Raw genomic sequence first — 12,480 nt, forward strand, 5'->3', positions numbered from 1 at the left:
CTTTGATGGCGCAAGTGTCGAAAGTGAAATGTGATCCTGAAGTCTCTACATAACTAATGAAACATTTATAAATTATGTACTTTCATCGGCCAGTTGCCAAATTATAGAGAATTCTTCATAAAACTGCAAGGTTAAGCAAATCTTAGTCGTGTCGTCAGCCAGCATCGTTGCTTTCAGGTGAAGGAGCTCCACCAGTCAAACACTGATACAACCTAGGCTACACTGCGGAATGACGAAGAACACGTATGATTGTACGTTTCTTGTGTCGGTGCTTCTGTCGGTAGGTAGGTCCGATTATTACTGAGTACTCTGAAGTTAAATATGTAGGCATAATTTTCGACAATAATTTAAAATGAAACCAACATTAATTACCTTTGTAATAAATTACGTAAAATAATATATTACTTTGTTTTATTGAGGAATTACTAGTCAATAAGTTTATTATGCACAGTATACTTAACTTTATTTCAATCGGTAATTATGTATGAAATTATAGGATGGGGTTTGTCATTTAAAACCAATTTTATTCCATTTTATTTATTACAGAAAAAAATAATTAAAATATGTCTTCATAAACACATCGATTTTTCATCTCAAAAATTGTTTTTAGACTTTAATGTTCTTAAAATCAGAGAGATTGATTATATTGTATTATTAAATTTATACATAAAAATCGAAATAATTTTGAATTGTATTCTTATAGTAAGTTATGAAACAAAAGGTATGAATTCATTAAGATTGTTTGAACCAAAATGCGATACTTACAGTATTTTTATAATAGTAGTAATTTAGGCCCAAGATTATATAACGAATTTATATTTAAATATCCCAATCTTGTTAATTCTAATAGTTCTAGTATTAAATTAAAAAAAATTATGTATGATTTTATAAATAATGAAAAATTGTGTAGTAGACATAAGACAAATTTTTATGATATACTTCTTAATTTAAATTGAGGAATCCGCCCCTGAGCACGAGTTCTACTCTTTCAGGGGTGAGCTAAAGTTTTATCTGTTTATATTATATTTTGTTACAATTATTAGCAAAATAAATACATAAAATAAATAAACAGAAATGGTTCTCTAATTCCAGCATAAATTATTTCTGTTGCAGTAATTTCATCCCTATATAGTTATTATACGTTTAATTTGTACTTCAGTTAATAATTCTTTCTTTGTTCTTAACTTTTGCAATGTCCTCTCTTTATTAATCAGGTAATGTTTTAGTACTTTGATTGCAATTGTAATTGAAAATTTAATATTAATTGTAATTAAACTGTATTCTTCATATCCCATGGTAGAGGGGAAGAGAAGGGCTGATAGCTTTATGTCTACCTGGTTAAGTAAATGAATACTAAATACTAAAATTATCACTTGTGTGATAACATGTGTGTTTTATCTTTAAATATTATCACTTGTTAACTTTATACTTCTTTACTGTTTAACTATAACAATTTTATTTTCCACCTTTGCTTATCTTAATGTTATTAGTTTACATTAACGTTTTCGATACTCTTATTGTATCATCTTCAGATATTAGGATGTTATGTCAATATGTGTGATGAAAGCCTAACCTCATTTTGTGTTGTGGGTTATTCAAATGCATAGAACCTATCATGATTTCCTAGTTTAGCTAAAGTTGATCGTTGCTATGAATTAACCTAATTCAGTGTCTATAGTTACTGGTTAAGATTCTGTTAAAATTCGCTATGACGGCCCGTGTAGGACAGTGTCAAATTATGTGAGAACAATAATATAACACATAGTAACTGTATCAATGATTTTCACAGTGTCAGTATGAACAACATAATTTAAAAAAAAAGTGATAAGCCTACAAAGACTCCAATAACACATAGTACCAAAACTATAGATAAATCAGTGAACAAAAAAGTGTGTTATTAAGACAGTGATTTTAACTAAGATCAGCAGAAGCAGCCCAATTCAACGACACAACAAGCTAACACGGCCAACCATATAAGTGTTCAAAGTGTTTTATAGTGTTTATAGTGTTTTATAGTGTATACTTCACTTGTTTTATATTCATATGTTATATTATTGTTCTCACATAATTTTACACTGTCCTACACGGGCCTTCATAGTGAATTTTAACAGAATCTTAACAAGTAACTATAGACACTGAATTAGGTTAATTCATAGCAACGATCAACTTTAGCTAAACTAGGAAATCATGATAGGTTCTATGCATTTGAATAACCCACAACACAAAATAAGGCTAGTTTTCATCACACATGTTGACATAACATCCTAACATCTGAAGATGATACAATAAGAGTATCGAAAACGTTAATGTAAACTAATAACATTAAGATAAGTAAAGGTGGAAAATAAAATTGCTATAGTTAAATAATATAAGCTTATCGGTATCACCAAAAATGAAACTTCTTTACTGTGTTAACAGTAGGAAATTACAGAACCTATCACTTCGAAAGTAGTCAGATAATTTCCTGACGTTAACACAGTAAAGTAATATAAAGTTAATCAGTGATTATGTAAGTGTTAAAAATATATATACTCGTAGAAGAATGAAGAGTAAAATTATATTTATTTTAACACTGAATAAGGTAAATTCGGAAGGCAAAACCATTATTTTGTGGTATGAGTTTGCAACAAAAGCAAAAAGCATAGGGCTACATTAACTAATTCATGACTTGCTGTTTCTTTTATTTCATTTGCTATAGCAACAATAGTGAAACTATTAAAACATAAGTTTCTATTACAATAAAATAAACTTTCCTTCCTTGTAATTAAATAATCCTTTACACTGTATAGATATGGAGGATTTTAGAAACTCAGAAATTTGTACGGCTGCGACGCCCAGTGTGAACTGAGCTTGCTACAGACCGCTCAGCTGTGTGGTTTTACGTCCACTCAGATTGTCATAAACGAAGTAGAGACCAAAACTCTTCAAGGGCTGTAACACCATTGTGCACCATTAGGGAGAGAATTGTAGGTTGGATGTATGTTATTTTCTTAATACTTGTGCCCCTCCTCCCTACAAGGCCGTCGCCCACAACTTAAATTATGTGTTTTTACCACAGTGACTGTTACATAATAACAATTACAATGTCAAAAAGACAGATAATAAATCTCTACCTATTCTAGTACCGTGCCATAAATAGAACGCTCTACTTATTGTATTTTCTTGAGATTAGATTCTTGTAACACTAATATCTCGCTCACTTTTCACATCTATACGAAACTGTGGGCTGATATTGCCTGCCGATCCAGAGTTGCGTTCGGGCGCGGGTTCCTTTCCCGCTTGGGCTGATTACCTGGTTGGGTTTTTTCCGTCGTTTTACCCAACCATAAGGCAAATATCAGGTAATCTATGGCCTCATCTCGCCAAATATCATCTCACTATCACCAATCCCATAGACGCTAAATAACCTCGTAGTTGATACAACGTCGTTAAATAACCAAATAAAAAAGTAAAATATGTAGCTAGTCGGCGATGTAGGCCTGTACCAGTGATGTCCAAGCAAGCGCATTTTTCTGACCTTGACGTCGTGCGCGGGCAGCAAGCGCTAAGTATGGAAAGAGGAAGGGTTGTGTATATGAATAAGCAACCTGTTGGATTAAGAAAACAGTGGTGCACAAACTTCAAACGTGAACGTGAACGTGAAATTTTATGTCGTTATTTTTATATGGCTTCTTTCTTTAATATTATCTATATTGTCTGTAAAACAAAAGTACTAACACTGATTTCTTAATATTGCACTTGTGTTTTAAATCTTAATAACATAATAGAGAGTTAAGAAGGAATATTCACTTAAATTCCATAGTAATATAATATTAATACTGTATTAAGTGGGTGAAACACATCATTCATAAAGAAAGTGATATTCCAAAGAAAGAGATTGAGTATGACATGATAAGTTGCAATTTATATTGATGGTATCTTTAGCCTTACAAAAGTAATCAATAAACTAATCAAAACAATATTACAGTACAAAGCAAAGTTACCTAGGTACTGTATCTGTTTTAAGTGTAACTAATATTACATAACAAAACTCTTATCGCATTATGCTTTTAAGGTGATATTTGTGAGCAACTTCCTATCATCAGAATATTAAATTATTTTCTCGAAATCTGCTGAAGCTATAGAGATGGCATTTTAACAACACATGGGCATGTATCTTTTGCTTATGATGTAACAGTAGTTGCTTTGTTAATTCATTTCCTTACAAACAATTTTCATGCGAATATTTTCAAAATTTTTAATACACTATCTTCAGTAATACGTATATAACGTATATTAGATTTACGAAAACATTCTGTAAGGCTACTAAATAAATAGACCTTTACCTGAAAATTTCATTTACTATACGAAAAGTTGAGAAAATATTTCTCTTGAATAAAAAAATCAAACTTGTGAAAAATGAGCATTAAAATTAAAACTTACATTCTTATAATGCACTTATACTTCTCAGGCAAATCTAAAAATTAATATGGATACAGTTTTAGTAAGTTCTCTTCCCTTTATCTATTGAATCAGTGCTGACCATCCCTGAATATAGCTCGACCAATCAGCATATACTACCTTTTTCGTCTGTCTCTTTCCTTTCCGCTGTAAAGCTATCAGGCTCTCCTGGGTCTAAAGCGCGCGCTTGCTCCTGTGGGCATCAATTGATATGCCTGGCCTATACAATGGAGCGAGAAAGGAACTAGCCACTCTACCCCATTATCTCCTAGTTTAGTTGCCTCATAAGTGGTAGATTGTTGGTATCACTTGTGAGGTTCAGACCTGTCTTCGGACAGTTGACTAAACAACAACAGTGTAATTGTTAAAATGGTTTTGTTCTGTCTCACTTGACGAAACAAGGGTCGCGTGAGCCGTCAGTCAAGTACTTCGCTTGCTAGATGTACTGCGTCGTTCACATAAAAACTGCAGTAATACTTGAAGAGTCCACTGCAAGAATGGTGGATGTTTTTTGGAATACATTTTGCAGGAGAAGCAATTGAAAGTTTGAAATGCTTAGCGCTCAAAGCTTAACTGTGATTTACCGATCATTACTGGACAATGACTATCAGTGTTAATGCCATATAACTTGTATGTACATTCTATATGTCTTAAGCTATGCATTGACAGTCTTGGTTCATTTTCGACAAGAAAGTGACATCCATCATTCTTGCAGTGGACTCTTCACTTGGTCTTGTAGCCTCCTGGGACAAAGTGCGGTCCCTAGTAACCATATCACCTCATCGACGACGAAAAAGTCTGAAGCCTCACCCACGAGAGTCAGTCACGGGGAGAATCGACAAATAAAACAGAAACTAAATAACAATGCTGGAGTTCTGCCTCCTCATCACGAAATTAGGTGCATACAGACTTGAACGGAAAATTCTAACTTTTACTTCATTCTTACGGTAATCGTGACATTTAACACAGTTATGAAATGATTCTGCAGGTATCCAACTGACGAAATATAATGCAGTGGTGTTGTCATGCTGACATCATATTAAAAGACCACTTGGAAATTCATGTTATGCAAATAGGAAGTATTCTGCTATAGCTCAAGGAGTAATGCTTACTGTTACAAATTCAGTGGGCTCGGGATCGATTCCTGGTACCGTAATTGATTTGTATTGACTCTTGTGTTTGTACTGTGTTGTCTAATGCAGTAATCGTACAGATATGATCACCATTAAGTCCGATTGCTTGAACGTTGTGGTGTAGCTGGTTGAAGAATTAATAAGACAGAAAGGAGAAGATGACAATCTCCAGAAATAAGTTTTTAAGCAACAACACAGGCCTTACTCTTAAGACTTCTAAAAAAATTGGGAAGTTTCAGGTAAATTGAAAGTTTAATTAGTTGAAAATATATCTTTCGCTAGTAGAATTTTATTGCATTTCAACATTTTTTCTTCAGAAGCTACAGGTTCTCTGGAAGTAAAAATTGGCATAAGCCTATTTAAAACACACTGTTTCTACATCATTAAGCAATTTTAATATTTTTCTAAGCCTAATAGTTTTATTTCTAAAATTATTAACATTTTCAAGAATTTTTTTCAGCCGGACAGCGTTGCATTTTTTTAGCTGGTTATTTAACGACGCTCCATCAACTATTGGGTTATTTTTGGGGATAATTTTCGACAATCACTTAAAATGGAACCATATGTAATAAATTACGTAAAATAATATATTATTTTGTTTTACTGAGGAATTACTTGTCAATAAGTTTTTCACGCACAACATACTTAACTTTATTTCAATCGGTAATTATGTATCAAATTATAGGATGGGGTAGCTTATTTAAATCCAATTTTAATCCGCTTTATTTATTACAGAAGAAAATAATTAAAATATGTCTTCAAAAAGCTGTTGATTTTCCGTCTCCATAATTGTTTTTAGACTTCAATTTTCTTAACATAAGACAAATTTATTATATTACGTTAATAAAATTCATACATAAAAATCGAAATAATTTTGAATTGTATTCTCATAGTTATGAAACAAAAGGTATGAATTCTTTAAGATTGTTTGAACCAAAATGCAACACTGCTACAGTATTTAATGGTAGTAGTAATTTAGGCCTAAGAATATATAACAAATTTATATTTAAATATCCTAATATTGTGAATTCTAATAGTTCTAGTATTAAATTTAAAAAGTTATGTATGGATTTTATAAAAATTGAAAAATTTTATATTTTAATTTATATATTCTTATTGCATAGTAGACATAAGACAAATTGTATTATATACTTCTTAATTTCAATTCAGGAATCCGTCTCTGAGCACGAGTTCTACTCTTTTCAGAGGCGAGCTAAAGTTTTTCTGTATATATATAATATTTTATGTTACAATTATTAGCAAAATAAATAAATAAATTTAGCGTCGATGGCATTGATGATTGCGATGTGGTATTTAGCGAGATGAGGCCGAGGATTCGCCATAGATTACCGAGGATTCGCCATAGATTACCGAGAATTCGCTATATAATACCTGACATTTGCCTTACGACTGGCAAAACCTCGGAAAAACCTAACCAGGTAATCAGCCCAAACGGGAATCGAACTCACGTCCGAGCGCAACTCCGGATCGACAGGCAAGCGCCTCTGTCGACTGAGCTACACCAGTGGCTATTATATATTACTAGAATACTTCAAGTTTGATGTAATTCTTGTTTGAGATATTTTTATAAATTTGTCTACTCCTAGGACGTAGGTCTGCAGTAAAACTCTAATATGTCGTTATTGAAGGATACTCTAGGATTAGAGTCTAGCAACAAGAAAGACTGTTGTACAGTTTGGAATACTGCGGCCCCGATAGAATGTTCTTTTTTCCGACGGGCAAAGTAGGGCTGTAGAGGCGGTAAACAATCCTTCACTCCGACTCCTACATAAAAGCTGAAACTGTGTCAATAATGGTAAACCTACCGGTCTGGTAATTGATACCGTAAGACATCTCATGACCATCACGTCAATCATCAGACTGCTTTTACAGTGTCTTATAATCTATATTAATGGTAGGTATCTAATGATTATTGTAGACTGAAGCAAAGATAGGTTCTCCAAGTATCGAAGTTACAAAATCTTTTTCCCACACCACGTGATTCATCGCGACATTGAAACCCTAAGTGTGAGATAGCCTGAGACACATAAGAAAACGAAAGTATTGTAATAGGATTTTCTTATAAGATTTTACATTGAAGTCGGTGTCCGTGTGTTTGAGAGTAGTTCCCAGTTTAAGCCTTGGCCCAGGTCTATACAGGGTGTTTCCGAGGTGGTGTTACAAACTTTCAGGGATGATGGCGAAGGGCACATGTATCAATATGAGATAAGGAACCCTGATCCGGAAATGACCGAGTCGAAAGTTACAAGCAAAAATAGTTGTGTGGAATTGAAATAATTTTATTTCTCTGTACACCTTGTTTATGTGTAGGCCTATTTATCTCTACATCTTACACAATACGTATTCATCTGACGTTGTTTACGTTGTCTACTTACAGTATTCCATTCAGTGAGCTGTCTGAGAGATGGGGACAGGAAACTACACTAAAGCAATGCAGATAGCGTAATGAGTAACGGACATGGTCGGTCCTGATATGCACGTCTGTAGACAGCAGTGTATGTGTACAAGTTGCAGTGTCCAGTCGATCAGTCCTAGAGAAATGGAGGAGTACACGAGAGCGGATTAAGCAGACCTGATTTTCGAATACGGATGGAGCCAATGGGAACAGTAGACAAGCTCACAGATTGTATCGGGACAAGTACCCACGTAGGAGACATCCGGCCCATACCATTTTTCCAAGACTGTTCAAAAAGTTAAGGAAAGGAGGGCACGTTGTGCCAAATTACAATTCCATTTCCACACAACTATTTTTGCTTAAAACTTTCGATTCAGTCATTTGCGGACCATGGTTCCTTATCTCAAATTGATACATGTGCCCTTCGCCATCATCCCTGAAAGTTTGTAACACCACCTCGGAAACATTCTGTATAACATAACTTATTATGACTATAAAAATATTCTAAATTACTTTGCGTCACTATGGAAACATAGTTCAAATGTTACTTGATTGGACTTCTGTAGTAGTGCGAGATGGAACAGCTGTAGAACACAGATAAGTACAGTATCTTAAAGCCGTTCAGTAAGTTTGCGAGGAAACATTATCAAATGTAAAAAAAGACTGATCCGCGACCCCTTGATCATCACATAGGCCTACATTCTTTTGCACTTCAGTACAATACATTATTACGATTTACCATGAGTTTTTGGTACAAGGATGATCACTTTTCTTGCTGTTATTGAATTATATGAAAGTGCAAGGAAAGGAATGTAATGTTAACTAAAACAAACGAAAACAATAAAATCATATTCTATTCATTTTTTTCCTAAACTGATTGGTGCTCGACACAGAACTGCTACTAATGCTACAGGGTTGTTTCCGATCCCTGATAACGAATTTGAATGACGTCATGTTTGTCAGGAGTCACACGACAGCTGAACTGTAGCGCGAGGTGACAGACCAGTAGTGAGGGAACTTGCCGGAACTTGAAATGTAAAATAACATTTAAATATTAGGAATAGAATACGTTCGGACTTAACCACTTCCCTGATTAACCCGAGTTAACTCGGGTTGCCAATTTGTGTCAAAATTTATTAACCCGAGTTAACTCGTTTGTGTCCCATTTTCGCTGCTAAGGATTATATCCCGAATATATACGTTTCCATTCTTTCATTAACCTTTTCCTCACTAGATGGCTACAGAAGTTAGTGATATTGCTATATCTGGTGGTGTTTTTAATACTTCTTCCTTGCAAGTGGAATTCTATGCTCATATAGCATTCACACACAGTAGTGAGTAAATGCTAGCTAGTTTTGGCGGTTTCTGTTTGTGTTTAGTGTTTTTTGTGCTGTTTTGTGCTAAGATGGATCAAGTTAGTGATTCCGAAACTTTTGATCAGGAATATGTTCCTGTAGAAGATTAGGAAATGAAACATCAGTATCAGAAGACGAAGTTATAGACCAACAAACAAATTCAGATCAGTTGATGTCGCATCTTTTCGACAGTGGTTTGAATAGAAGACATCTGGCACCATTTCTTCTGCGCCTCCGAGGTCCCCATTCCCTGAAATTTTAACATTGTTTCTGATAATGATAATTCTCAATTTTTTTAATTATTCTTTAATAATGACCTCATCAACATTATATTCGAGGAGACGATTCGGCATGCTAATAAGTGTTCACAGAATGCTGAAAATAATTCGTTGCGGCCTACTACAGACTCTGAAATACGTGTACTTTTGGGCATAGTGATACTGCAGAACATTATTCACAAATCTGAAGAACAGATGTACTGGTACAAATATTCAATGACTGCTACACCATTCTTCCCAAAACGCTATCATATAGGAGAGCAGATACTACTGTCCGGAATGCAATGTGCCACTGTGCGTAATACCCTGCTTTCGAGTCTATCACACGACAAGCAACATTTAACGCCTTGATAACAGCACTGGTATTGTACCTCATCAATTAATCCATAAAAAAACATAAGTTGGTAAATAGTTCAGGAGAAAATCAAAGTGGGACAACTACCAGAGCTGGAATCAAGGTGCACGAGATAACTCGGGATAATAATTCAGGTATGAATGTATGTTTATTTCATAGTGATTTTTAGGTATGTAAGAAAATTGGTGATGTACAGTGATTCTGCAATATTAAATGACCTCTTTACGAAAATAAAAAAAATATAACACTTTTTTTCACAAAACTGGTAAAATATACAGTAAGGGAAGAGGTTAATAACTCGGTATTTAATTGTGACAGTAGTATAGAATTTTATTGGAGGGAGACATTTTTGCGTTAACCTCATTCTGATTATGAGTTAAATTAAAACCTTATGAAAACATTTACAGTACTTCCCCGAAATTTCAAGAGATCCATAAACTGTAATTCATACACTCACTTGCAGATGTTTCATCCTCTTCAAGATTCTGCAGCACGACGCGGGATAAACCGGTTCTAATTCTCATTTTGCCCCGAGTTACAGAAAATTGATTAATTTATTGGTATTATAAAAATGTTATTTCAGCCCACTTCTCTCCTCCAAATTGACACCAGCTTGGTGACAGTTACAGTCCAATCCTCTTGTAATTTATGAACTCTCCTCATTTGTTTCTATAAATAGCGTAAGCAATTTCAGAGTTTCTTTACCTCTGCTACCACAAAATGGTTTGAATTAGGACAGGACTCAGAAAGAAAGTGACAATAATTCAATCACAGTTAACGTTCGTTTTCTAGGGAAGTAATTCTTAAAGTTATTACCACTTAACTTAGATTGCACATAATTTCACCACCACTAACATTATTGTCATCAGTTAATCACCACCACCACTAACAACAATAACAACATAAAATATTATGCTTCTTTTACATTATCCGTTTTTATCTTCTAAGAACTAAGATCGAGCATTATACTTTCACAAATAACAGGACTCCGTGATTGTATTGTCAGCATGGCAAGGGGCTACCGCTTGAGACAACGCAAAGACTTAAAAAAGAGACAGGGATTGGAGGAAAACTCTATATTTGCATTGTCGTCTATACAGGAAATAGGATAATGGAATTAGTATAAATAAATACAATTTGCTATAAGATTTAAGTGTGTCTAATGAATTGAATGAAATGAGGTATGAATAATAGTCAATCCTCCAGTAATAATAATAATAATAATAATAATAATAATAATAATAATAATAATAATAATAATAATGATGGTAATGATAATAACAATAATGATACTATATTTCATATTTTCTGCTATCCTCTTTGTTTTCTCATATAATCCATATATCTTAATGTCGTCTATAATCTGATATCTTCTTCTACCCCGAACTCTTCTCCCGTTCACCATTCCTTCCAGTGCATCCTTCAGTAGGCAGTTTCTTCTTAGCCAGTGACCCAACCAATTCCCTTTTCTCTCTCTGATCAGTTTCAGCATCATTCTTTCTTCATCCACTCTTTCCAACACAGCTTCATTTCTTATTCTGTCTGTCCACTTCACACGCTCCATCCTTCTCCATATCCACAGTTCATAGAATTAGTATAAATAAATACAATTTGCTATAAGATTTAAGTGTGTCTAATGAATTGAATGAAATGAGGTATGAATAATAGTCAATCCTCCAGTAATAATAATAATAATAATAATAATAATAATAATAATAATAATGGTAATGATAATAACAATAATGATACTATATTTCATATTTTCTGCTATCCTCTTTGTTTTCTCTTATGATCCATATATCTTAATGTCGTCTATAATCTGATATCTTTTTCTACCCCGAACTCTTCTCCCGTTCACCATTCCTTCCAGTGCATCCTTCAGTAGGCAGTTTCTTCTTAGCCAGTGACCCAACCAATTCCCTTTTCTCTCTCTGATCAGTTTCAGCATCATTCTTTCTTCATCCACTCTTTCCAACACAGCTTCATTTCTTATTCTGTCTGTCCACTTCACACGCTCCATCCTTCTCCATATCCACAGTTCATAGAATTAGTATAAATAAATACAATTTGCTATAAGATTTAAGTGTGTCTAATGAATTGAATGAAATGAGGTATGAATAATAGTCAATCCTCCAGTAATAATAATAATAATAATAATAATATTAATAATAATAATAATAATAATAATGGTAATGATAATAACAACAATGATACTATATTTCATATTTTCTGCTATCCTCTTTGTTTTCTCTTATGATCCATATATCTTAATGTCGTCTATAATCTGATATCTTCTTCTACCCCGAACTCTTCTCCCGTTCACCATTCCTTCCAGTGCATCCTTCAGTAGGCAGTTTCTTCTTAGCCAGTGACCCAACCAATTCCTTTTTCTCTCTCTGATCAGTTTCAGCATCATTCTTTCTTCATCCACTCTTTCCAACACAGCTTCATTTCTTATTCTGTCTGTCCACTTCACACGCTCCATCCTTCTCCATATCCACAG

This window comes from Periplaneta americana, chromosome 1, assembly GCF_040183065.1.
Source record: "Periplaneta americana isolate PAMFEO1 chromosome 1, P.americana_PAMFEO1_priV1, whole genome shotgun sequence".
Lineage (NCBI taxonomy): Eukaryota > Metazoa > Arthropoda > Insecta > Blattodea > Blattidae > Periplaneta > Periplaneta americana.